The sequence below is a fragment of the Hylobates moloch genome, unplaced genomic scaffold, assembly GCF_009828535.3.
Source record: "Hylobates moloch isolate HMO894 unplaced genomic scaffold, HMol_V3 SCAFFOLD_2, whole genome shotgun sequence".
Taxonomy (NCBI): Eukaryota; Metazoa; Chordata; class Mammalia; order Primates; family Hylobatidae; genus Hylobates; species Hylobates moloch.
The window spans coordinates 67,522,051-67,544,322 of record NW_026652277.1 but is presented as its reverse complement, the minus strand read 5'-3'; the positions used below and the strand labels follow the sequence as shown (position 1 = coordinate 67,544,322).

The 22,272-nt window shown below is 42.6% G+C and overlaps 1 protein-coding gene across 3 annotated transcripts in view; it reads right to left on the bottom strand.

The window, feature by feature from the left end:
* The window catches only part of CRACD (capping protein inhibiting regulator of actin dynamics), a 297,196-nt gene that overhangs the window by 61,033 nt on the left and 213,891 nt on the right, over positions 1 to 22,272 (bottom strand). For all 3 annotated transcript variants that reach the window (XM_032151460.2, XM_058434434.1, XM_058434429.1), the window contains one exon: positions 4,556 to 4,727. The gene's annotated coding sequence lies outside the window, so the exon portion shown is untranslated. The remainder of the gene's footprint in view (positions 1 to 4,555; positions 4,728 to 22,272) is intronic.

The window sequence follows — 22,272 nt, the reverse complement described above, 5'->3', positions numbered from 1 at the left end:
CATGGAATACTATGCAGCCATAAAAAATGATGAGTTCATGTCCTTTGCAGGGACATGGATGAAACTGGAAACCATCATTCTCAGTAAACTATCACAAGGACAAAAAACCAAACACCGCATGTTCTCACTCATAGGTGAGAATTGAACAATGAGAACACATGGACACAGGAAGGGGAACATCACACTCCGGGGCCTGTTGTGGGGTGGGGGGAGTGGGGAGGGACAGCATTAGGAGATATACCTAATGTTAAATGACGAGTTAATGGGTGCAGCAAACCAACATGGCACATGGATACATATGTAACAAACCTGCACATTGTGCACATGTACCCTAAAACCTAAAGTATAATAATAAAAAAAAATACATGCCATTGGATAGTCTCAGTGAAAAAAGGGTCTATGGTCAAAGGAACATTGAAATATCGCATACTACATCCTTCTTCCTAGGGATTCACAGGACACATTCGCATAGTAAAACTTCTGTCGAGCCCCACATAAAGAATCCTACTTAATTTGTTTTTGTTCAGAATTCCCCAAACCTGTTTACCAAGATGACCCTCTCCCTCTTTTAAAATTTAACAACTGTTTTAACACGCCTTTGGGAACATAATATTAGTTGTGTTTAATTAAGAAAAGAAATCACATTAGATTCTTAAAAACGGATCATGTTTTATTGCTTTGCTTTTCCCAAGGAATGTATAATTTAAAAGCAGCAGCCTAGGAGAGATAAAGGCTTCTAACCTAGAGAAAGAAAAGAATGCTTTAAAAACCCAAAGGAAATGGAAATTTTCAGGCAGAAGGAGCAGATCAATAAGGAGCTATTCTTGGTCATGGAAACATTTCTAGAATTTCACATTCTTGGGAGTTTGACAGGATGTTAAAGTTCAGCTCCCTTAAATTCCCACCCAGTGCAGAAATCCCACCTTCACTGGCCTCAACCTTTGTGGGCACATGCCAAGCCTCCCATTTTTAGGCAGTTCTAATTAGGAAATTCTCCCTCACATTGGGCTGAAATCTACCTTCTTGTAACCTCTACCCAAAATCATGTTAATGGAGCTTTGAGTTTTGTGCTTTTGTGAGAACTGTCCATTTTGGAGATAGCAAATAAAATGTACAGAAAATTTTTTGAATCATTACGCAATGTAAAGTAACAGTCTGTTAATTGAACCATGAACTAAAAATAAGAATTTCTGAAAACAACATTTTTCATTTTCTCCATCTGTAAATAAGGCAAATAATTAGAAGCTCAGTTATACCATAATCAACATATGTAGTATTTAATTTGTAAATACTTTGAAATTACTTTGCAATTGTCAATTCCCTAGAAAAGAGAAATATGTATTTTTTAATTACTTCTATTTTCCTGTGTTTCTAACTTTTTTTTTCTATGTTGTCCAGGCCAGAGTGCAGTAGCTATTCATAGACATGATCATAGCGCACTATAGCCTCGAACTCCTGGCTCAAATGACCTTCCCGCCTCAGCCTCCCCAGCAGCTGGGATTAAAGGCACTTGCTGCCACACCTTGCTGTGTTTCTATCCTAATTTTTTTTTTAACTTTTATTTTATGTTCAGGGGTACACGCGAAGGTTGGTTATGTAGGTAAACTCACGTCACATGGGTTTGCTGTACAGATTATTTCATCATCCAGGTATTAAGCCCAGTAAATTATCTTTTCTGCTCCTCTCCCTCCCGTCACCCTCCACACTCAAGTAGATTCCAGTGTCTGTTGTTCCCTTCTTTGTGTTCATGTGTTCTCATCATTTAGCTCCCACTTATAAATGAGAACATGCAGTATTTGGTTTTCTGTTCCTGCATTAGTTTGCTAATAATAATAGCCTCCAGCTCCATCCACATTCCTGCAAAAGACATGACCTTGTTCTTTTTTTTTTTTTTTTTTTTTTTTTTGAGACGGAGTCTCGCTCTGTTGCCCAGGCTGGAGTGCAGTGGCACGATCTCGGCTCACTGCAAGCTCCGCCTCCCGGGTTCACGCCATTCTCCTGCCTCAGCCTCTCCGAGTAGCTGGGACTACAGGCGCCCGCCACCACGCCCGGCTAATTTTTTATATTTTTTAGTAGAGACGGGGTTTCACCGTGGTCTCGATCTCCTGACCTCGTGATCCGCCCTCCTCGGCCGCCCAAAGTGCTGGGATTACAAGCGTAAGCCACCGCGCCCGGCCCTTGTTCTTTTTTGTGGCTGCAAAGTATCCCATGGTGCATATGCACTACATTTCTTTATCCAGTCTGTCACTGATGGGTATTTAGGTTGACTCCATGTCTTTGCTATTGTGAACAGTGCTGCAGTGAACATTTGCATGCGTGTGGCTTTACGGTAAAATGATTTATACTCCTCTGGGTATATACCCACTAATTTTTTAAATATTTAAAGTGACATTTTAAAAATTAATAGTCCAAAGCTTATCCTTTTATATCCTTACTTATGAGATGAGTTCATTAGAAAAAGAAGTGTTTAATTAAAATATAGTATACGCATCTCATAAATGCAGGTTTGTGGACAAGAGTCAATAATGAGGACAGGTGACATTATTAGAAATGTAGCTATTTGACCCAAAGTGGAATTTCCCAAGGCTTTGTAAAACCTGCAACCTTAAGGAAAACCCCAAGAAGTTAACAGAATATAAGACTTCAATGGGAAGAGAACCTCCAGGGCTCAATATGAAATCAGACTTGGCAGAACTATGCTATACCTACTATACTACAAAAAGGATGGCTTGTGTTTCCATAGAACTGTTCCTCTAAGGGAGAACTTTCCAGACTTGACCTCATTTTGTATTAAACTGCCACTTACTCTCATTTTACTATCTGTTCCTCATCCTGATACGGTGAGGCCAAGAAGTTCACACTCTTATTTTACAATTGAAAACCTGAAGTAAAATCAAAACGGATTCAAACTGCACACTCCTTGACTATCCACTGGGACAACGTTCCAACAGCTGAGTGAGTTAGCACTAGCTGTGCTCTCCTCCCAGTTACATCTTTCCCTGTGTCAAATTAAATCATTTTCTTACCCTACAGAGGAAAGACAACAGAAAATAAACACAGGGCTGTCAAGGAAAAGAGTCGGTATCAGGACTAACAAATGCTGTTGCTGAATATTTGCTGTAAAACTTAATGTGGACCACTGGTCTGGGGGTTTTGTAATTTGGACACAACAGCAGTGTTCATTAGAATTTACTTACTGACACACACCACAGAGGATATTTTTGTCTCTGTCCTTGAAGCACAGTGAGACTATCACAGATGGTACCATCTATTCCGTCCGCTTAGCTTATGCAGTGTCAGGCATTCATGGAAAACATTTTTTTGAGCATGTAATATAAGGCTGAATGAAACCTAGTCCCTGACTTCATGAAACTGACAGTTGAGTGAAGACAGACAAGCAAATCAATAATTTCCACAGAAAGTGACAAGTTCTCTGCTGAAACCAGGCACACGATGCTGGAAGAACACAGGCAAGGGCAAATAAATCAGACGGGGTTGTCGGAAAAGGTTTCTCAGAGGAGCTGGTTTCTAAGCTGTCAATATCAGAGTTTAACCAGCTCTGATTCTGACTTCAATTCCAAGCACTCAGGTGAGAAAGTACTCCCTGACCCTACTTTTCTGAGTTCCCGACACTGTCACACCCAGATTTAGTGCCTGTGTTCTAAGAGGCGGGGAAGGAAAGAAGGAAGGAAGGAAGGGAAGAAAGGGAGAAGTGGGGGAGGGAGAGGGAAGAAAGGAGGGAGGGAAGGAGGAAATGGAGGAAGGAAGGAAGGAAGGAAGGAAGGAAGGAAGGAAGGAAGGAAGGAAGGAAGGAAGGCAGGCAGGCAGGCAGGCAGGCAGGCAAGCAAAAGCTCCATCATAGACAGGCTCCAGCAGTTGCTAGAGATGGCCAGGGGTATGAAGGGTGGCCACCTGTGCCTGAGCAACCTGCATCCTCAACAAGGGTGTAAAGTCTAGCCTGTGACACCCTTTCTCTTTGTAAAGCAACGGCATAAGGAAACACAGTCTTCTTCAATCTGAGGAACCCTGGTGAGCCAAGCTAGTGAAATGTTGCCTCGAATGAATGCCAATCTCTCGTCCCAGAAAAGAGGTCAGATCTTTGTAATCCCCAAGGTGACTTCTCCATGCAGAATACACCAAGTTTACTTTTTTGAAGCAGAGTCTCACTCTGTCACCCAGGCTGGAGTGCAGTGGCATGATCTCAGCTCACTGCAACCTCCACCTCCCGGGTTCAAGTGATTCTTGTGCCTCAACCTCCTCAGTAGCTGGGATTACAGGTGCACACCACCACACCTGGCTAATTTTTTTGTACCTTTTTTAGTAGAAACGGGGGTTTCCCCATGTTGCCTAGGCTGGCCTCGAACTCCTGACTCAAGTGATCTGCCTGCCTCGGCCTCCCAAAGTGTTGGGATTACAGGAGTGATCCCAACACCCTGCCCCATTTGGGATTCTGTTCTTGTCTCCTGGAACCAAAAACAGCACCTACTTCCTTTGGGATCCCATTCCCCCCCACGGGACTCCACCAAAGATCTGAAAAGAAAGTGCAAGTTATTACCTTAGATTGTCTTCCAGGGTCTCCTCATCCGAAGAGAAGGTCCCATTGCTGACACTCTGGTGAGAGTGACTCTTCTTCCCCAACGACTGAGCCCGGAACAACGAAGGGTCTTTCTTTTTCCTTTTGCCAAACAACTTCTTAAAAGGCTGGAATTTGCCTCCCTTCTTCTTGTCTGTGGATTGTAAAATAAACACATGCTGCAGTGTGGCAGGGCTGCACTTCCAAGCCTAGAGAGCAAATTATAACCCAGCTGCCTCCGGCCAAAGGAGACAGGGGGCAAAGGGCGGCCATCAGCCCGAATGAGCGACCAAGCCCTGTGCCAGGAATGTCGGAGCCAGCCCCAATGCGATCCATGCACAGTGAGGCAGAGCACGAGCCAAAGGCATGGTGAATCTTCTGTCCTCCAGGCTCCCAAGAAACATCTGGGGAGAACCAGAAGAGGTTCCAAGTGGCCAGGGCATGGTGGCTCATGCCTGTAATGCCAACACTTTGGGAGGCTGAGGTGGGAGGAGCATTTGAGCCCAGGAGTTTGAGACCACCCTGGGCAACACAGTGAGATCCCATCTCTACAAAATATAAGAAAATTAGTCGGGTTGGTGGTGCACGCCTTTAGTCTTGGCTACGTAGGAAGCTGAGGCTGGAAGACTGATTGAGCCTGGGAAGTTGAGGCTGCAGTGAGCTGTGATCACACCACTGCACTCCAATCTGAGCAATAGCGTGAGACCCTGTCTCAAAAAAATAAATAAATAAATAAAATAAAAAAGAAAAAGAAAAGATTTCAAGCTTCATGGTGGCCAGCACAGCACCTCTTTGCACATGCAATAAGGCAGTGCCTGCTTTCTTTAACAAAGCAGATAGCCAAATGCCCTTCCCCACAGAAGAGGCTGAGAAAAACACTTAAGTCAGATTGTTTGTTTTGTTTTGTTTTAATATTTTTATCTCTATCTATACATATCTCCAGTTTGAGGATCATTCTGTTTTGGCCTTTATTAGATACAGAAGATAACTGCCAACTCTTGGCATAAGCTTTGCCCCCTAATTCCCTCTATCCCCATATATTTCCAGTTTATTTCCCTTGTCTCCTTTTAAAATCCACTATGAAGAGCCCCAAAGGAGTTGCTATGAACATCTTCCCATATATTACTTCATTAGTCAGGAACTAGGCTTGCTGCCAACATTTTTTAGAGGTATTTTAGGTAATACCTTTCAGTCCTCCTCCTTTGGATACAAATTCCTTCATGTTATTCCACTCTTTCCTTGGAAAAGAAAGTGTAAGTCACCCTCTACCAGAAGCAGCATCTTCCTGGATCTTTCCTTTTTCTTTAAGAAGCTTAAAGAACCACTTTTCCAGTGGTCTGACAACTATTTTTAAAAACTTTTTTTTTTTTTTTTTGAGATGGAGTTTCACTCTTATCGCCCAAGCCGGAGTGCAATGGCACAATCTTGGCTCCCTGCAACCTCTGCCTCCCAGGTTCAAGTGATTCTCCTGTCTCAGCCTCCTGAGTAGCTGGGATCACAGGCGCCTGCCACCATGCCTGGCTAACTTTGTGTGTGTGTGTGTGTATGTGTTTTTAGTAGAGACGGTGTTTCACCATGTTGGCCAGGCTGGTTTTAAACTCCTGACCTCGAATGATCCATCGGCCTCAGCCTCCCAAAGTGCTGGGATTACAGGCGTGAACCACTGGGCCTGGCCTAAAAACATGTTTTAACCCTTACTATGTACGACAGCTCTAAGAACCTTATAAATATTAACTCAGTTAATCCTCAGAACAATCCTATTACATTGACACTATTAACATGCCCATTTCACAGATGAGGAACCTGAGACATGAAGAGATCAAATAGCATGCCTACATCACAGGAAACATATCTTTGAACAGGGAGTAAGAAGTTTTGAGAGAGAAGTAAAGATAGAGGCTCACAATGAGAACCAAAAAACACCTGCACAAAATGCACAGATACAACTCCCCCACCTTCCACCCAGCTGACTATCAGAGGCCACAGAGCTCTGCTGGCCAGATCCATAGAGGAATCCAGGCACACAAATGAGGTCAGTGAGGAAACAAGCCAGACATCTCATTTCCTCTGTGATCTTCAATTCTGGCCTTACTGAGATGTCACAGAAAATCTGAAGTGCTGCCAGATGTGGTGGCTCACGCCTGTAATCTCAGTTACTCGGGAGGCTGAGGTGGGAGGACCATTTGAGCCCAGGAGTTCAAGACCACCCTGGGCAATATGAGACCCCATCTCTAAAAAATAAAAAAAAAAGAAAAAGAAAATTTGAAGAGAAGAAGCGGTTCAAACTATTTCATCCTAAGCAGCGGCATAAGGTGCTGGGGATGCAGACAGAATAATAACCAGTTACAAAAAGGCAATCATCTGGGAGCATTAGTACAGGTGCAAACAGAGCCTCCAACATCAGTGATCCCCTGAAACGACATCGTGTCAGATCACATTTAAAGGAAAGGATATTTAAAACATATCAGATTCCTGCTATACACAGGCATTGTGCTAGGTACAAAAAAGAGTTAAATTATTTTTACTGTGTATTATTTGAAAGACAGGAAAGTGTGTGATATAGTTTGGCTGTTGTTCCCTCTAGATCTCATGTTGAATTGTAATCCCCAGTGTTGGAAGTGGGGCTTGGTGGGAGGTGGCTGGATCATAGGGGTGGATCCCTCATGGCCTGGTGCTGTCCTCGTGATATTGAATGAGTTATGGTGAGATCTGGTTGCTTAAAAGTGCGGAACTTACAAAATTAGCCAGGTGTGGTGGCGTGTGCCTGTAGTCCCAGCTACTCAGGAGACTGAGGCAGGAGAATCACTCAAACCTGGGAGGCGAAGGTTGTAGTGAGCAGAGATCATGCCACTGTACTCCAGCCTGGGTGACAGAGTGAGACTCTGTCTCAAAAAAAAAAAATGTGTGGCACCTCCCCCTAACCTTGCTCCTGCTTTTGCCATGTGTCATGCCCGCTCCTGCTCTGCCTTTCACCCTGCAGAGCTCCCTGAAGCCTCCCCAGAAGGCAAACAGATGCTGGCACCATGCTTCCTGTACAGTCTGTAGAACTGTGGACCAATTAAATTTTTTTTTTTTTTTTTACTTTGCAACAGGGTCTCACTCTGTCGCCCAGGTTGGAGTGCAATGGCACGATCTTGGCTCACTTTAACCTCCACCTCCTGGGTTCAAGCAATTCTCATGCCTCAGCCTCCTGAGTAGCTGGGATTACAGGTGTGCGCCACCACCCCCAGCTAATTTTTATATTTTTAGTAGAGACGGGGTATCACTGTGTTGGCCAGGCCGATCTCCAACTCCTGACCTCAATTAATCTGCCCACTTCAGCCTCCCGAAGTGCTGGGATTACAGGCATGAGCCACTGTGCCTGGCCACCTCTTTTCTTTATAAATTACCCAGTTTCAGGAATTTCTTTATAACAATGCAAGAACGGCCTAACACATCATGTAATACAATTGAGATATCACTTAAAAATGGTTTAAAAAAATGGAGGGTTTGATTTCAGAATGTTTGTATCTTTTCATTGGTTATTTATTCAAAAGTGAACATAGGCCGGTGATTTTCATGACACCTACTTTAGGTTCTTATCAGTAAAATCTCCAATGAATAATATTTAAGAACTATAATCAGTAGTTTTTGAAGATCATCCAAGAGCATTAGGCATGTGTTAAAAGAATGTCCTTACAAAGGTTGGTTTTTAAAAATTTAAATGTAAAAACATTCTGTAAGGCACCACAGGTATCATTATTGCACTATTCTATAACTGATCTTTGGCAATGACTGCTGTATTAATTGAAGACTTTCTCTACGACTGTCCATGGCTGAAAATATATAAACAATGCCTGATTTCTAGTTTGGCAGCATCACAGTAAGTGGTCAAATGGCTATTTATATTACATTCCACTTATTTCCAAGGTAAAATTATTTTTTCCTTTTATATCAGTTGCCTTTTCCCCACTAAATGTCAAACCCCCAAATTTCTATCTTTTTAAAAATAATTTTTTTTACAGTTGCTTCTTTTTTTGCCCAACACTGCTCCTTGACTATAACCCCAAAATTTCTAATCAGAAATATTCCAAAATACAATAGCAACATTATAAGAATATCAATTATGACATCATTATCCCAGCCTGAGTCTACAGATTTAGCTTTTGAGGTAAGCAGAGATTTGTAGATTATGTCAGAATTTATTGATTAGAAAAGAAGTGCATCACTGCCATAAAGTCAGGGGAATTTGATAATGTTCAGTTGAGCTTTAATTTGAGTTAACTCTAAATAAAGATATTAAATTATAGTTTTCTAAACAGGTTACTCATCTATTTAACCAACAGGTAATCTCTGCATGTCAGCTAAGAGGGTTGATGAGGTCCTCTGTGTCACCTCACTGTTGTGAATGGTGGCATCTACTATATAAATTATTTGCTGCACTGGTCACATTGTTGGGGGAAACAGAAAGTGAACAGGCCCTGGAAGGAGCTGAATACACACAAGGATGAGACAAAGGCTGGGAGAAGGTGCCATCATTTGGAAGCCTTAGTTCTGAGAACTGGGAGGGCTTTGGCAGCAGAGAATGGCCTCCTTCAGGTGGCCCATTTATAGAGCTAGCCTACTTGAAGACTGTTTATCAAAAAGGTACCTTATCATTCTGTGCCACACTTAATATGGGCAATAACTTGACACAAGTACACACGCATCACCCTGGAAAATGGAACAAAGTCCAAGTGTCAGACAGTGCACTTATAATCACATGGGAACACTGTTTCAGCAATGCCTTAGTTATTATCAGGAAGGTAAAAGAACAGTAAAGCCTAACTGGATTATCCACCCAACAACCAATCCTTCTTACTGTAAGAAAAAAAGAGGTTCTGAGTCCTACAAACACCAATTTCCCTTCAAGGGAGGACTCAGAACACAGATGCTATAGTTAAAAGTCTGCTCCAAAGTCTTATTAGTGTATGGTGACATCTCATTTATGAAAAATAATTTCCCTTTCCTCATTTCCAAAATTAGTAATGCACTTTCCACCAGAAATATCTTTAAATCTTAAATAAATTGGCCAGGCGCGGTGGCTCATGCCTGTAATCCCAGCACTTTGGGGGGCTGAGGCGGGCAGATCACAAGGTCAGGAGTTTGAGACCAGCCTGGCCAACATCGTGAAACACCATCTCTACTAACAATACAAAAAAACTTAGCTGGGCTTGGTGGTGGGTGCCTATGATCCCAGCTACTTGGGAGGCTGAGGCAGGAGAATTGCTTGAACCCGGGAGGCAGAAGTTGTAGTGAGCCGAGATCGTGCCACTGCAATCCAGCTTGAGCGACAGTGCGAGACTCTGTCTCAAAAAAAAAAAAAAAATCTTAAATAAATTTAAAAGTGTATTTAATGGTTATTTTATTATTGACTGTGGCACTTGATCAATTTTCTAGCACTGACTTCATGAAAAGACTCAGAAATTACATTTTAGCCCATCCTACATTCAGGCAGCAAAACTTAAGTGACATTAATAGGAAATAAAATTTTATAAACTAGGGAAGGAGTTATACTCTTATTTGATTCCCCAATTGATAATCTCAAATATAAGATCTCTCATGTCAAAAAAGCAAGTTCTCAAAGCTTTACAATCCTATGTTGCATGACCATTATGAAAACCTGAGCATATGTCTATTAGCAACCACTAGATAAACTATTTTATGATCAGTTTACGATGCTGGGGCAGTATTAGCAGTTTGTCTCCACAGAATCAACTGGATTCAGTACATGGTCATCAGTAGCAGCTATTTTCTTGATAAATAACAACTGCCGATGTGAATGTTTTTGTGGTACACAGATGGGGCCTAAAAGACGGAAGCAATTTTAACAATGTAGTGAAACAGAGCAAGTCTGCAATGCTAATGGGAAATATTCCAGAACAACTGCCATGTAGAAGTATAGTTTAGCAAAGTGTTCTCCAACACTGTAGTATTTAAGATGGCATTTTAGACTTTTACGACACAAAATTTACTTTTGATGGGTGGTTGGGCAGTGGGAAGAAGGGGACAGGAGGGAAGAAAGGTTACTATCAATTTATTTTTCCTCACTGCAGCTCTAGTTAAGGGTTAAATATGTGGGCCCCAGAGACAAGAGGACTTGCCTCAAATCCTGATCCCATCTTCTACTAGCTATGAAACATCTGCTTACCAGCCTCTCTAGAAATTTGCCATCTTAAGCTGTAAGACTGAATTTATAGGAAAAAAGGCAGTGTTTGCCACATTTTCTTAACATTTCAGCATTTTTCTGTTGTAATTTTCCTTAAGAAAGAACTTATATATGCATCTATACTGCTTCAGGGATCACAGTAATTTTCATTTTTTAAGTACTGAATTGAATTAATTTATTTTCATCATCCAATAATTACTTTAGGTTTTTTTTTTTTTTCATTTAAAAAAGTGCTCATTATCCATTATTTCCAGGGTATAATTACATACCATTTGATGGCTGCATCATCATAATTACTAGTTTATATAGAAGATTCTAAAAATTAAAAATCACTAGGCAAGTCAAGCAAATCTGATTCATTTTCCATTTGTCATAAGGATGCAATTCCTACATTTTCGTTTCTAAACCTACAATAATAAAAGCATCCAATTCCTCTGCATTGGATTTCTAGGATATGCTTCTGAGTGAGGAACAGAAATGTGCTATGATAGTCCCTTTTAAGCATCATAAATGTCTTACTCTGGGATTTATCAGAATGTGCCCTATGGGTTGGTACCAGTACATTTTTGAGAATCCAGGCAAAATAAAGTTAAATCTGTTTGTTTACTATGGGAGCTTTCAGAGTCTTTAATATGCTGTTATCACATTTGCTCTCCAAAAGAGCAGAGAATATGCAGGGCTTCCTAAACTTGTTTGGAATTTCAGCCTCAGATGCCTCGTTTGGCCATGGAAACTTGTCTTTCTCAACAACCAGTGAGACTAGGGTTTCTGTGAATGCACTTTGGGAAACAGCCTTCATTATTTCTTTCAAACATCTTTTCTTTTCTTTGGTACCATATATTTCACACACACACACACACACACACACACACACACACACACACACACACCACACACACACACACACACACACACACACACACACACACACACACACACACCTCCTCTATACCCCTGAGCACACTGCTCAGTAAAGATGAGTGAGTTGACAAGCATTTTGGGCTACTTTGGTTAAATAATGTTTATTTCAACTTCTGATTTCAAACATGTATACAACAATGGCCTGAATCCTATAATTTTACTAAGTTAAGGAGAATTTTGTGATCCTTTTCTTAGCTCTGGAATATCTGAATACTTCTGAGAAGAAACTGCTAAGAAAAATGACTAGACATACACTGGCATGAACAAGTCCTCTGTGGCTGTCAGAGTTTTGCTGGGCCCTATAATCCCAGCACATTTCCATTATGACGGAGGAGCTGGCCACATGTCAGATAGGCTGTGCTCCCCAGGGCCATGCTATGGCAAGGCTGAGGACTGAGACTCTACTTCCAGGAGGCATGAGGGAAGGTGAGCATGGCAGCTTGTCCAGTGACAAGCGGAAGGAAGAAACGGTTTTCTCTTTTTCTCGGGGAAGTGTGGAGGAAAGAAGATACTTGTTGCTGGAAGTCAGGGACCCCGAACAGAGGGACCTGATGAAGCCATGATAGAAGAACATAAATTGTGAACATTTCATAGACATTTGTTAGTTCTCCAAATTAATACTTTTATAATTTCTTATGCCTGTCTTTACTGCAGTCTCTGAACATAAATTGTGAAGGTTTCATGGACATTTATCACTTCCCCAATCAATACTCTCATAATTTCCTATGCCTGTCTTTACTTTAATCTCTTAATCCCATCATCTTCATAAACTGAGGATGTATGCTGCCTCAGGACCCTGTGATGATTGTGTTAACTGCGCAAATTGTTTGTAGAGCATGTGTGTTTGAACAATATGAAATCTGGGCACCTTGAAAAAAGAACAGGATAACAGCGATGTTCAGGGAACAAGGGAGAAAACCATTGGGCCTGACTGCCTGGGAGCCAGACAGGACAGAGCCATATTTCTCTTATTACCAAAAACACGTAAGAGAAATATCGCTGAATTCTTTCCCCAATAAGGAATATTAATAATTAACAGCCCTTGGAAAAGAATGCGTTCCCGGGGGGGGCCTCTAAAATGGCCGTTCTGGGAGTGTCTGCCTTATGCAGTTGAAGATAAGGGATGAAACACACCCTGGCCTCCTGCAGCGCCCCCAGGCTTGCTAGGATTGGGAAACTCCAGCCTGGTGAATTCTAGTCAGACTGGTTCTCTGCTCTTGAACCCTGTTAAGATGTTTATCAATGACAATGTGTGCACAGCAGGACATGGAACTTCATTAGTAATTCTAGTTTCACCCTGACCCTGTGATCTTGCCCTGACCTTCTGCCTTGTGATCTTTTGTTGCCCTTGAAGCATGTGATCTCTGTGACCTACACCCTATTCATACACTCCCTCCCCTTTGAAAATTGCTAATAAAAAACTTGCTGGTTTTACGGCTCAGAGGGCATCATGGAACCTGCCAACATCTGATGTCTCCCCCAGACACCCAGCTTTAAAATTTCTCTCTTTTGTACTCTTTCCCTTTATTTCTCAGACTGGCCAACACTTAGGGAAAATAGTAAAGAACCTACGTTGAAATATTGGGGGCTGGTTCCCCCAGTAGATATTTGCTGCTGTGCTGATTCAGAAAATGAAGAGACAGATCATTACTCTTTTAGAAGGCGTAGGAGGTCCCTGAACAGATGGTGAGAGGCCCAGGGGCAGCAGAGACTGTGGCTTGCACAAGTCAGGGGTCAGAGGCAGAGAATATGCAGACCAGCCCCTTTCAGGGAATACCAGGTCCTGCACATTTAGGTACATAGGCTATGGCATATGTGGTATATGTGGTTAGGCATCTAACACAGGCCTAAAACTTGGATTTGCTTCCTTCTCAATGTGATGAAATTCTCTCTCTTTGTTTTTTAAGGATTATAAGGTAGACTTTATTCAGGGGGACTACTGTAATGGGGTTTTGTAGTAGGGGAATGATATGATTTAGCTCTGTCCCCATTCAAATCTCATGTTGAATTGTGATCCCGAGTGTTGGCGGTGGGGCCTGGTGGGAGATGACTGAATCGTGAGGGCAGATTTCTCCCTTGCTGTTCTTGTGATAGTGAGTGAGTTCTCATAAGATCTGGTTGTTTAAAAGTGTGTAGCATTTTCCCCTTCGCTCTCTCTCTCCTGCCACCATGTGAAGATGTGCCTGCTTCCCCTTTGCCTTCTGCCATGATTGTAAGTTTCCTGGGGCCTCCCCAGCCACACCTTCTGTACGTCCTGCAAAACTGTGAGTCAATTAAACCTCTTTTCTCCATAAATTACCCAGTCTCAGGTATGTCTTTATAGCAGTGTGAGAACAGACTAATACAGAGAGAGAGATCGGGCACAACTCAACGTGATGAAATTCCACTCATTCTTCAAGAATGAGTCCTTAAAGAATATTCCATAAGAATATGTCCTTAAAGTTTTCCCAAGTCCCTAACTCCAGTGATAATTCATCACACCTTCCTCCAGCTTCTGTGTGCTTTGCTCATGCTTCTCTTGTGCCAGCCCATGTGTGAATTCATCTTTAAAAAATATTTTTAAATATTCCCTCCAAATTTCATATTTTAAAGTCCTAACTCCCAGCACCTCCAAATGCAAATATTTGGAGATAGGGTCTTTAAAAGGTAATTAGGTTAAATAAGCTAGGTAGGGTGGGCTCTAATCCAATATGACAGGTGCTCTCATAAGAGGAGGAGATTAGGACACAGACACACACTGAGGGAAGGCAATATGAAGACATAGGATAAGATGGCCATCTACAAACCAAAGAAAGCAGCCTCAGAAGGAATCATTGCTGCCAACACCTTAATCTTGAACTTTTACTCCCAGAACTACAAATATATAAATTTGTGTTGTTTAAGCCGCCTAGTCTGTGGTACTTTGTTATGGCAGCCCTCACAAACTAATACACCATGTTATAGCTGTGTGACGTTTAAGAGATCACCTTGGATCTGCCGTTTTGTAACTGTACCTTTGCACCTTTACACATTTTCTTCTACCTGGAATGACTTTCTCCTTTGCCTAGAGAACTCCTAACCACTCCCTGCAAACACAATCCAGGTGTCACATTCTCTAGAAAGCCTGCCTTGAACACTTTGGCTAGGAAGAATGACTCCTTCTTCTGTTCTCTGCTTGTGCATAGCACAGACATCTACTACAACAGCACAAAGAGCGTGGTAGCCCCTCCTAGACTTCAAGTTCCCTGGGTCTCCCAGGGACTGTGCCTTGTGTGTCTCTGCATCTGCAACACCCATCGTGATGCCTGACACAAACCAGATGCTCAACAACATAGACCTACCATTCCCTCTTCCCTTAGGGCCAGATGTGTTTTGGAAATCAGAATTTTTCCAACTCTATACAGGTATATTCAGACCCTCATGGGGTCTGTGACAGCACTTTCATAATCGAAGTGCAATATTTTAGGGAAACATCAGTATTCACATTAAGCTTTGCTAACAAATGAATTTGTGCTAAACTTACAAAGAACTTTTGGGATTTTGAAAGGACAGATAAAGGACAGTGATCTCTTAATGCTCTACAGTCAGTCCTGCAATCACCCTTGTTCTGAAAGTGCAAATGAGTTTCAACATGATTGGTATATGTTATCTCACCCTGTGAGAAACAGTAGGTCAGGAGTGTCCAATCTTTTGGTTTCCCTGGGCCACACTGGAAGAAGAACTGTCTTGGGCCACACATAAAATACACTAACACTAACGATAGCTGATAAGCTATAAAAAAAATCACCAAAAAATCTCATAATGTTTTAAGAAAGTTTATGAATTTGTATGGGGCTGGCTGCATTCAAAGCCATTCTGGGCTGCATGCGGCCTCTAGGCCACAGGTTGGACAAGCTTACACTAGCAGAATGTAGAACACTGCCCCCAGCTGAACTGAAGTGTGTAGAAATAAGACAAAACACATACATACATAACCCCAAATATCTTCTGGATACTTCAGATCGCTGAGGTATCCAGTGATTATGAAATATGCCTATGCCCATTAACACGCAGTATTACAGGTTTCTGTCCAATTTCAAATGACTCTCCTTCCATCACCTCACAATATCGCACAAGCTGCAACCCTTCTAACATCCAAGTCCACAGGCAAATTTCAGGACTTTTTCAAGGCAAAGTGTCATATTTATTGTATTGACGTATTTCTTAACCATCTGATATGTACAAAACTGAGCTACATTTTTCATTAGGTTCCTATCCTTTTTAGTATGTGACTCTTTTTAGTACGGTGACTCTTTTGGGTATAATGCTACATTCCCCATTTCCCCATAAGCCCTCTGGTTTTCATTTCATGGTTTTGCAAAGTATGTGGATTTTTAGCAATGCATATATGGCTTTATAGCAGAGCTGACTATATGCGCCCAAATAGAATCTCCTGAAATAGGTTTGTACTTACCTAGGTCTAGGCAAGGATTTATCAATAAAAATAACAACTCTTTGGCTGTTTCTCATCCTCTCCTCCCCCATCTCTCAAAACTATATCAATTTTTAATTTTTCTAGTTTTTTTCCATGGTCTGTTAGAACCTCCTTTTACATGTTTCACAATTCACAGGAGAAATAAAATAATATTTAGAAACAGTAACAGAGGGCCAGGTGTGGTAGCTCACGCCTGTAATCCGAGCACTTTGGGAGGGTGACGTGGGCAGATCACTTGAGGTCAGGAGTTTGAGACCAGCCTGGCCAACATGGTAAAACCCCATTTCTATAAAAATACAAAAATTAGCTGGGCGTGGTGGTGGGCACCTGTAATCCAAGCTACTCAGGAGGCTGAGGCAGGAGAGTCACTTGAACCTGGGAGGCAGAGGTTGCTGAGATTGCACCATTGCACTCCAGCCTGGGTGACAGAGAGTGACTCCGTCTCAAAAAAATAAATAAAAAAAAAGAAGCAGTAACAGAGGCGGAGATATTTTTAATGTGAAGCCTCAGTGTTTGGCCACATTTCTCCCACGTGCTAGAAGATGTGTGGGTTGTGTTTCCTTCCACTGCTGGTTTCCACCACCGCTTGAGTTTCAGAGCGTGCCGTGAATCAGTGACTGACTTCGGGTGGAAAATACTGGCAGGGGAGCTGCCTGCTACCTCGCCTTGCAGAATCAGTGTGGTAGCATACTACCTCAGCAAAGGATACTCCTACACAAAGGCTGAACACATTAAAATTATGTCAGTTCTACACATAGTATTGAACACCCAACACCTGTACGATCAGTGCTGGGCCCTGCTGGCTACACTGATGGACAAAACAAAACTTTCAAGGACATCTGAGGGGTTTCAGAGAAACAGAACCAGCAGGAGGTAGAGAGGGAGAGAGAGAGGGATGGATGGATGGATGGATGGATGGATGGACGGACAGAAAGACAGACAGATGATATATTGCAAGGAGTTGGCTCATACAAAGGCCTGGCTAAGCAAGTCTGAAATCCATAGGGCAAAATTATCAGGAAGAATAGGCTGAATTCACAGCCATGGACTGAAGCTGCTGTCCAAAGGCGGAATGTATTCTCTCAGGAAAGCCTCTGCGCTGCTTTAACCTTTCAATGTATTGACTCAGGCCCACCCAGATTATCTCAAGTAATCTCCCTTAAAGTCAACTGACTGTGGACTTTCATTACGCCTATAAAATACGTTCACAAGAGCTCAATTAAACAACATTACAGTTTCATTAAATAACTGGGGACTATATCCTAGCCAAGTTGACACATTGAAAAGATCATCACACTCCACCCTTTGTCAACTTGGCACCCATACACATGTCCTTAAACGATACTTAATCTCCAAGTTTTTAATAAAGTCAATAAGAAAGTCATCCTTTCACTAACAAGATACAAGTATCCCACCTACATCTGAAATCACACTAACCCATTCCCCCAGAAGAGGACGCAAAGTCCTTGGGTGGCGTTCACACTTCTCCTCTGATATTCTGCAACTTAAATACTGAGAGAGAAAGTTAACTATCATTATGATATCTTATGTTAGATGACAAGTGGATAACAGAAGGAAGAAAACAAAAATGTTTGATTAATATATATGCAAACACATTCATAACAAAATAAGGAAGAAACACTCATAACTATCAGAGTCCTTGCTTCTGCAACCAGTCATGTGGTCATGGCAGATCCTTATAGCTATCTTCCTCTGCTAACCATTCTATATTCCCTATCCCTCTGCAAAAACCTCAGTTGCTTGTGATTCTTTGCTTGATGGGAAGACTGAAACCTGCATCTCTGAGGAGTCTGGGCCATTAGTCATCCTCAACTGGGTTCTGATTGTTATGGTTTTCCATTGCCTTTCATCACAGGACTTGGGAGTGCTAAAAGGCCCTAAGGGATCTCCTGTATTCTAGACATGCTCTACCTCACCTCCATTGTACAGCAGCAGCTTACCCTTAGTAATCAGGACCAATCACCCCAGCCCATCCATCAACCCTCTGCTTTGCCTGTTGACTGAAAGGCAGGAGCCACAGGGGTCGGATGACTGTCTCAGCTTCCAGTTCAATGGAATCACTGTCCCTCGCTTTGGAACTAAGTCTCTAAGGATGGAAAACAACAATTTTCGTAGTGGATCACTGGTGTGATAGTAAAGGGAGCCACTCGTGTTTCTACCCCTTGATTCCTGGATCTGTAACCAAGTACTCCATTTTTCTAAGAGAAAGAGAATGAGTTATGTTTTTAAATAACTTTTCTTTTTCCTCCTTTCCCCGGTTCCCCACCTCCTACTTAGTGCTTTAGAAATGAGTTATAACCTTTACCCTCCCCTCACCAGGCACTCCCTACAGGGCAAGCTTATCTATGCACTTACTTAGAAGCTCCAGAATTGCAACTCTCCCACCAGGAGATGGCCTCAAGAGACAACAGTCAATTTACAACCTGAAGTGTGCCCTCAACGGAATTCTCTCCCACCTAGAGAGGATCTCAAGGCAACAGCCCCCTTACAACCTAGCTCTGCCCACAATGGTGCCAGCTTGACCATCCGGTACATGAAGTGAGTCATGCAGACCCCACATCTGCTTGCTCCCTCCCCTGCATGCCATTCATGCCAAGTCCCCCTTTAAAAGCCCCTGCTTTTTGCCCCAAAAGTGAAGCAGTACCCTTAAAGGCAGGAGCTTGTACCTCTTCCCCTAGGCTAAGCTTTGGAATAAAGTCACTTTCTTTATACCAGGCTCGCTCTTGTTAATTGAACAAGAGTGTGAGTGACTGAATCTGCATTTTAGTTGCAGACCCATGAATCCTGACTATGAGAGAAAGTGTGCCATATACTGGATTCAGACTTAGAGCAACTATGGTTGGGTAATATTTTGGTGAACATTATGTGGGACACAAATATCTTAAAATTCTTTGCCCATTCAGAGAGATCTATCCACATACCTCTTCCCAAAGACCTTTCTGTCACAATTTTCTAATTGTATTCCTTCCAAATCTCTGACTACCCAGTCTATGAATTGGTATAGACTTGTACCTCTGGTCATTTTTCCTTCCAAGCAAAATGAACAATCAGATGCACTGCTCAAAGCTCTGCCCACTGGCGGATTTCCCTTCACCACTGTCCTTCAGGGCTGTCCCAGAATGGGGCTACGGCATTATCGCTTTTGGGTGGTGCCTGCATTATTGGGCAGAACCAACTTTAAACAGGCCTGAGTTTTCTCTCCCTCAGTCAACTAGACATAGGGAACTCCCCACAAGGCCTGCAAACCAAAAAGTATCTGAGACAAGTCTCAATCAATTTAGAAGTTTATTTTGCCAAGGTTAAGAACAGGCTCATGACAAAGCCTCAGGAGGTGCTGAGAACGTGTGGCCAAGCTGGTTGGGTTACAGCTTGATTTTATACGTTTTAGAAGTTACAAGCAGACATCAGTCAATACATTAAAAGTGCACATTGGTTTGGTCTGGAAAGGCAGACAACTCAAAGTGGGGAGGTGCCTTCAGGTCATAGGTGGATTCAAAGATTTTCTGACTGGCAATTGGTTGAAAGAGTTATTATCTAAAGTCTTGGAATCAATAGAAAGGAATGTCTGGGTTAAGATAAGGAGTTGTAGAGGCCAAATTTCTTTTTATGCAGATGAAGCCTCCTCATAGACTAGATGGTAAATGTTTCTTTTCTTTTTTTTTCTTTTTTTTTCTGAGATGGAGTCTCACTCTGTCGCCAGGCTGGAAGAGTGCAGTGGTGTGATCTAGGCTCACTGGAACCTCCACCTCCTGGGTTCAAGCAATTCTCGTGCCTCAGCCTCCCAAGTAGCTGGGACTACAGGCGTGTGCCACCATGCCTGGCTAATTTTTGTATTTTAAGTAGAGACGGGGTTTCACCATGTTGGCCAGGATGGTCTCGATCTCTTGACCTTGTGATCCGCCTGCCTTGGCCTCCCAAAGTGGTGGGATTACAGGCGTAAGCCACCACGGCCGGCCAATGTTTCTTATCAGACTTAAAAAGGTACCAGACTCTTAGTTACTCTCTCCTGAATCAGAAAAAGACGTGGAAGATCTACTATGTTTCCCCCACAAGAGACAGTTTTGCAGGGCTTTACACTTCATGAATGTGGTAGCACAATCACAGCTTACTGCAGCCTTGACCTCCTGAGCTCAAGCAATCCTCTCACCTCAGCCTCTGGAGTAGCTGGGACTACAGGTGTGTGCCACCAAGCCCAGCTAATTTTTTTTTTTTTTTTTGTAGAGACAAGGTCTCATTATGCTGCCCAGGCTGGTTTCAAACTCTTGGGTGTAAGCAGTCCTCCTGCCTCAGCCTCACAAAGTGCTGACTACGGGTGTTAGCCACTGCACCTAGCCCGCAGGGCCATTAAAAAATACATCAAGGCTGGGCACGGTGGCTCACGCCTGTAATCCTAGCACTTTAGGAGGCCAAGGCAGGTGGATCACCTGAGGTCAGGAATTTGAGACCAGCCTGGCCAGTATGGTGAAACCTCATTTCTACTAAAAATACAAAAATTAGCCAGGCACAGTGGTGGGCACCTGTAATCCCAGCTACTTGGGAGGCTGAAACATGAAAATTGCTTGAACCCAAGAGGTGGAGGTTGCAGTGAGCTGAGATCACACCACTGCACTCCATACTGGGTGACAGAGTGAGACTCCATCTCAGAAATAAAAAAAGAACATCAAAATATACTGCAGGGTAAAATACTTCCATTTCTTTCAGAGCCTGCTACCTGTTATTTTGTAATGTATCTTATTGCCTCAAAGAATCTGTTCCATCAGTGTTAAGATCTCTGTTTTAATGTTAACGCTGGTCAATTGTGCCTGAATTCCAAAGGGAGAAAGGTATAATGAGGTATGACTGACCCCCCTTCCCTTCCCATAATGACCTGAACTAGTTTTTCAGGTTTACTTTGGAATGCCCTTGGCCAAGAAGGGGTCCATTCAATCTGTTGGGGGACTTAGAATTTTATTTTTGGTTTACATTCCACAGATATGGGCTGAGAGAAAGAAGGTAATGTAGCAAGAATGAGGACCATGGGCATTTGGGCCACTTCCTATTCAGCTTAAATGTGCCCTCAGGGCCTGCTCAAGCCAGATCTCATGTATACACCACTTCCATTTGATGATGGAGTACTGCTGTGCATTCCTAACTTCATGGTGTAGTGGGTCAGACAATGCCCAGTTCACAGTAGGCAGCTCAGGCTTCATGGAAACTTGGTGGCCCATGGTTAAGCATTCAGTTTCTATTAATATTCATAACTAGGCCAAAGTTGTTTCTTAAAAGGAGAGTAGTTGTATTAGTTTGTTTTCATGTTGCTGATAAAGACATACACAAGACTGGGCAATTTACAAAAGAAAGAGGTTTAATGGACTACAGTTCCATGGGGCTGGGGAGGCCTCACAATCATGGCAGAAGGTGAAAGGCACATCTCACACGGTGGCAGACGAGAAGAGAGCTTGTGCAGGGAAACTCCCTTTTATAAAACCATCTGATCTCTTGAGACTTATTTACTATCACAAGAACAGCACAAGAAAGACCCGCCCCTGTGACTCAATTATCTTCCAATGGGTCCTTCCCACAACATGTCGGAATTGTGGGTGCTACAATTCAAGATGAGATTTGGGTAGGGACATAGCCAAACCATACCAGTAGTTATCTACAGAGGATGGCAGAGTTTTGCTCCAAAATTCTAAGTGTGTGAGCTATGAATCACCTATAGGGGCCAGCCAAGTACTCCAAACAGTATCCCTATCAGCCAGGACTCTTCAAGCAACATTGGATTTGCTGGGTCATATGGCCCAAATGGCAGAGCAACTTGAACAGCAGTCTGGACCTGTTGTGGAACATTCTCTCATCCTGGGCCCTAATCAAAATGAGCAGCTTTTTGGTTACAAGGTAAATGGGCCAAAGTAACACACGCAAATGAGAAATACATTGCCTCCAAAATCCAAAGAAAAGCCACCAGACATGATGCTTTTTTTCTGGTTAAAAGGAGAGGTCAGATGCAACAACTTATCTTTCACCTTAGAAGGGACATCTCAACATGCCTCACAGCCCTAGACCCCTAGAAATTTCACTGACATGGATGGCCCGTAAAATTTAGTGGGATTTATTTCTCATCTTTTGGCCAGTACA